Here is a 6,000-nt window from a genome sequence, read left to right as displayed (position 1 = left end):
ATTTTTAGCTTGCTATTAATCAACTTTTTTTTCATGCGCGGGATCCAGACCTATTAGTCATTAACTTTTTTGCAGAATATCTCGCTTAGTTTGCATGTAATCGACAATTAGTATTGCTCATTTTAAAGCGCTTTTCACGCACTACAAAAGTTATAAGTATCATTATACACCTAAAATCGACAGTTTCCCTGTTATTTCAAGTTGAATACACCGATTTGAGCATGCAGCAAAAAAACAAACTCTTCTTACTTACCATATCCCTTTTTGTATTTTAACTATAAGATTTATGAAGGAACGAATCTCTTTGTTTTTTCATAACCTACAGAAATATTTTGTATAGTTTTTTTGTTAGATGCATAGTTTTTAATTTTTAAGGTATTCGCAAAAATCCGTCCGAAAAGGTGTCATTTTTCAATGAAAATGGCCAATTTTCAACCACGAATAACTCAAAAAGTATTGAGTTTTCAAAAAATAATTATAGAACAGTTTTTGCTTAAAATTAGGTTCTCTAGCCTTTTCTGTGGCTATTTTAACCAAAACATTTTCCACCCATAAGATAAAAGCGCACATCGGCATAGGGTAGACTTTGTTTCTTGAGCTATTCCCTACCCACTGTGAAAATATCAAGTAAATCGATGTAGTAGGATGGAATTCGGAGCCAAATACCCTCATTGACTGCCCTATTAATGGATAAAAATTATTGAATAATACGTAATTTAATTAGTATGTTAACCATTACAAAAAACAAGGGGTGCCCGATCTAATTTTGTTCTGACTATAATTAATTGATAATTAAAAATGACCTTTTTACATAAATTTAAAAAAAATATTTTCGACCCGGGCAAATATTTTTTCAGATTTTTTGGATAATTCAAAACCTAAACAAAAAAGTTCTTTGGTAATTTTTCTCCTAAGTTGATCGTTTTCAAGTTATAAAAAATTTACAACTGAAAAAAGAACGAAAGATGACGATTTTCAAGGTTCAAAAACATAAAAAATATAATTTTTGAAATTGCGAAGTACCTAAATTCAAGTTCAAACCTTATTCTATCAGCTCTTGATAAGTATTGTGGACTTACTTCATTTTGAAACATTGTTTTTTAGTTGTTAATGCCCGTCTTCCCACAAGAAACATCTCTCGTTCCTCGTTAACATTTAAAGACATTTACAGGGTGATTTATTAAGAATGTCCAATCTCCGAGTTGTAGATTCTAGATCTCAAAATTTAAGATTTAACCCAAATCACTTAAATAAAATATCGTTAGGCTAGAATGACAGGGTTCCAACTAACCACAACCTAGTTTTGAGAAAACAGTCCCCAAAGTTTAACCTTGACACCACACAAGTGTTTTTGATATATTGTTTGATTTTTGTGTACACACTTCTTAGTTATATACATAAAAAGTTTTGGTTGGTAAAAAAGAAAAAAATGCTCCTTAGTAAGAAATTTACAATTTTTTTTGTTTACAGTTGGAACCTTGTCACTTTTTAAACTTGACATTTTATGTGTGATAAGGTTCTATGTGGTAGGTGGAACCTTCTCATACCAAAGTAAATGATTTATTTAGTCTGATCCATAGGTATAGTTAGTAGGATTCTGAAATAATTACACTGGTATACATTTCAATTACTATGACTTTATTTTAAAGAAAGGTACAGTAAGTATTTTTGACATATGTCAACATTTTCACAGTTTTAATAATGTGGTGTAGAACGCTTTGTCTTGCAAGGGCATAAACTTTAACATTGACTTGATATCCTTTATTTTTTCCGCTGAGAGTGTTGCCTTGGAGTTCACTAGGTGTTTGGGTTTTATCAATTTCTAGATTGGTGCGTTTTCTTCGGCTTCTCTTTGCTTGCTTTTTTGTGTCACTCTTCCTTTCTTGGACGCCGATACAGCAAACCTCAAGATTACGGTCACTGCATTCTCTTCCAAAAAAGAGGTTTTGAAATAGATCAAATGCAGGGATTGTGTGAATTCTAAAACTGAAACTTGGAAGAATGGGACCAACTGAAAGTTTAATACTTAAGAGGATGAAATACGTCGATACATACTTAGCTTAACAGGCACAACATTTTTCTCCCTACACTTTTCTGTGTTAAGTTTGTACATTTTAGCTAAATTGAGGTTTGAATCCAGATACTTTCTTTGTGTTGTGGCCCTACAGTAATGAGACTCAACATTGGGAAAAGATTTTATGTGATTTCTCACAGTTTCTTTTATTTCTTCATTGAGGCGTCTTGAACTTTGAGCACTTTTGCCCCTACCATCCGGCTTGGGTGTATTGGTGACCTCATCTTTGTTATTATGAACCGTATAGACAGGTTTTTGTGAGATGCTTAGTGTTCCTAAGTAAAATTTTTGCAGACTTGTACCTTTTGGTTACCAACATTAAAGAAGTACCTAAAAGTGAATTTTTTGTATGATTCTCTGTTCCTATCTTTAGGTCTTTCTGTCTGATGTTTTGTGGTTGTACCCAAGATATATTGATGTTTTCCATTTTGATTCATGCCATAAAACGCCTTAAACAAAGCTTGTCTTTCATTTTCACTAATAGATACCCCACATTTAAATTTACAGTCATTTAAACAGTCCTTCAAACTTTTAACTTCTTTAGCGGGCACTACAACTCCTCTACGACTCACATAAGATTCCTCTTTTTGATGGCTGATATAACGTTTCTGGCTTTTCCAAGAAGAAACATCCCTTTTTCTTCTCTTAACAGGAGGAGGTTTAGTGTTTGTTACCTGATCAATAATAACTTCTTTCCCAACCGTATTTATAGGCAAATGGACCTCATCATTTGAAGTAGTTTGGTGAGAGCCAGCGGTTGAAGTTGATGGGAGATCAATGGGCATCAACACTGGTTTTGATTTGGTTGCCGTTGTTGAAATATCTGCAGGAACACGCTTCTTGGCTTTATTTCTGGGTCGCCTGCAAAATACCACTAGAATTAGCTGCTAAAATAGTATGACTATGACTATATACTAGTTTAAAAACCTCAAATGAATCATTTGAAATACCATAAGTCTATTTACTCTCCAAATGGAAGTTTAAAAATTGATTATGTGCAATAGAACTTTTGAAAAGTAGGCTATTTAAAAAAACTAAACTAAAGCGATAAAACTTTAATGTTTTGAAACATGTGGATTTAAATAATAAATTATGGAATTTTTAACGTTATTTGTAATTTGATTTCATAAAAATGACTAGATTCCACGAAGTAAAGGTTTCAACGATAAAAAATATAGGTTAGCTTACCTGTCAGTAATTTCTTCATTTTCATCGCTTAAACTTTCTGATGATGGGGAGTAAGAATCACCAGAGTCCTCTAATTCTTCATCCTCACTTAATAACTCAGTAATAAGTCGTCCCAACTCATTTAGTTCCGTCATTGTTATAAACAACAATAAAAACATAACCTCAATACTAGACAGTGAACATGAACAGCTGTTGCAGTTGGAACATTGTCAAACGAATACATGCAAATCTTAATTATTGGTTGAGTGACAAGGTTTCATGTGTCACCTGAAACCATGTCATTCTAGTTTTGTTTTATTTATGTTCACAGATGGAACCTTGGCATTGTAATAAGTCAGAATTAAGTTGTTAGACAGCGCTGTTGTCAGATCAAAAGATAAACAAGATCAGTTGGAACCTTTTCACACTAATAACTCCAAATATGCGATTTTGTTAGTTGGAACCCTGTCATTCTAATCTAACGATATGGCTCCTTACCGAGTTACAGGGTGTTTTATTTAAAAATTTAATAACTATTTTTACCCAGTACTTTAAAATTACTTGACATATCCTTGTCATACTTGGCAGAAAGTGTAAATACCGTACACCCTACTAAATTATGATAAACAAATGTTTCTGGCCACTACCAGAGGCCTACGACATCGGACAGTGAATGGTTTACCCTTCCCAAATTCTACGCCACTGACGGAATTGGTATTTTAGCACAATATTTCGATTCTTCAATACTCTCTATGTAAATAACATATGTACTCGTTATTCATAACATTAAAGTGATTCCTTTTCGAGATATTTGAATTTGAAAATGAAACGACAGTTATTTTGATTAATGTATTGTGCTCGTTCATTTTTAACTTCAAATATCTCGAAAACTAAAAATGATTTTATCATCATGAATGAAGAGTATATTATTGCGCTAAAATAGCAATTCCGCCAGTGATTTTGGGAAGTTTAAACAATTCACTGTCCCCTGTCGTACACCTCTGGTAGTAGCTACATAATTTTTAGTAGGTACAGTACTTACCTACACTTTTTGGCAAGTATGATAAGGATATTTGAAATACTTTTAAAGTGCTGGGTACAAATAATTTTTAAATTATGCTGTAACTCAGTAAGACGCCACATTTTATTAAAGTGATTTGGATTAAATATTAACTATTATTTGTATTCAGTACCTACTTTTAAAAGTATTTGATACAGGGTGTTTCATTGGGAAAGTAACAGACATGGACCCTTAATACATCAACCGTAAATAAGTTGGGGGGCCTTTGAAATGTGGATCTACCGGAGAATCCTCAAAATTTCATGGACATCGCATACCTCAAACAAAGAAGTGCTGCATAGAATAGGCAAGGAAAGACAACTTTTCAACACAGTGAAAGTTAGAAAAACATCATACCTAGGCCACACACTGAGAAATAATAAGTACCAATATGTTCAACTTATAGTGAAAGGAAAAATCGAAGAAAGGAGCGGACTAGGGACGAAAAGACTATCGTGGCTCAGAAACATCCGGCAATGTACAGGGCTAAATTTTGAAGAGCTAATAAGAACAGCTGAAGACAGAAAAGAGTTTGCAATTGTAGTAGCCAACCTCCATTGAGGAGACGGCACTTTAAGAAGAAGAAGTAGGACGTATAGTACCTACACGTTCTGCCAAGTATGATAAGTATATGTCAGTGGCGGCTCGTGACCTCAGTATGCGGGTAGGCTACACATATACTTCGGGTAGGCGACAAAAAATATCCTACAGTTTGTAATACATTTTGAGCCGTCTTGCAATACTAAATGTAATCTATGAGCGCAACAATGTGTAAAAATTGCTTTTGGAGCATCTACTTTAATTTTTGATTGTAATCCGTTTAAAGAGCCAGCCATTACACTTGCACCATCGTAAAATTGAGCAATTAATTTATTTTTGTAATCATATGGCTCAAGCACGTTTGAAATTAAACTATATAGAGCGTCTGCAGATCTATTATCGCTAACATCAAAAAACCCTAAAAATCTTTCTGTTACCTGACCAACTTTGTTAACAAAACGGATTGTTAAAGTACACTGTGATTTTTCGGTTAAATCAGTAGTATCGTCAGCTAGTATAGAAAAAAATTGACTTTCATTAATTTCTGTTGAAATTTCATTTTTTACGTAATCGGCAAGACAATCTATTAAATCATTTTGTATTGTTTTTGACAAACCCGTGAACACCCCTTCTATTTTTTAACATGATCCTGGATTTCCTGATCGCGTTTAACTACTAAATTAAAAATTTCTTTAAAATTACCCATGTTTGAAGAATTATGGCTCTTATCACGACCGCGAAATGTAAGTTCTTGTTTTGCTAAAAGAATTGTAACATCAATTTTTTCAACTTCTTCAATCTTTTTCAACTTCTTCATTATATATCTTATTAGATAGAGAAATATGTCCAGCGAAAGCACTGTCAGTAGTTTGTTTATTTTTTTCTAACCGTTTTAAATCTAATGTTCTTTCGAAGATTCATGTTTTTTTACACTAGCTGATAAATTTTTCAAATCTGAATATCCCTGACTCACCCAAACATTTTGCTTCAAATTTGAGAGCAACAGACAAGGCCAACAGAAAAGTGAATTTTTAAAATAACTTCCGCTTAGCCATTTATGATTTTCATACCATATTGTTTTAAACGATCTCGAAAATGGTTGATTGTCTTTTGTCTTATCTGTGGATAAAATTGTTAAATTTTGTAAAGGCCGGCCCAT

This window comes from Diabrotica virgifera, chromosome 3 (genome assembly GCF_917563875.1).
Source record: "Diabrotica virgifera virgifera chromosome 3, PGI_DIABVI_V3a".
NCBI classification, from domain to species: Eukaryota; Metazoa; Arthropoda; class Insecta; order Coleoptera; family Chrysomelidae; genus Diabrotica; species Diabrotica virgifera.
Note: the sequence above shows the minus strand (reverse complement) of the source record.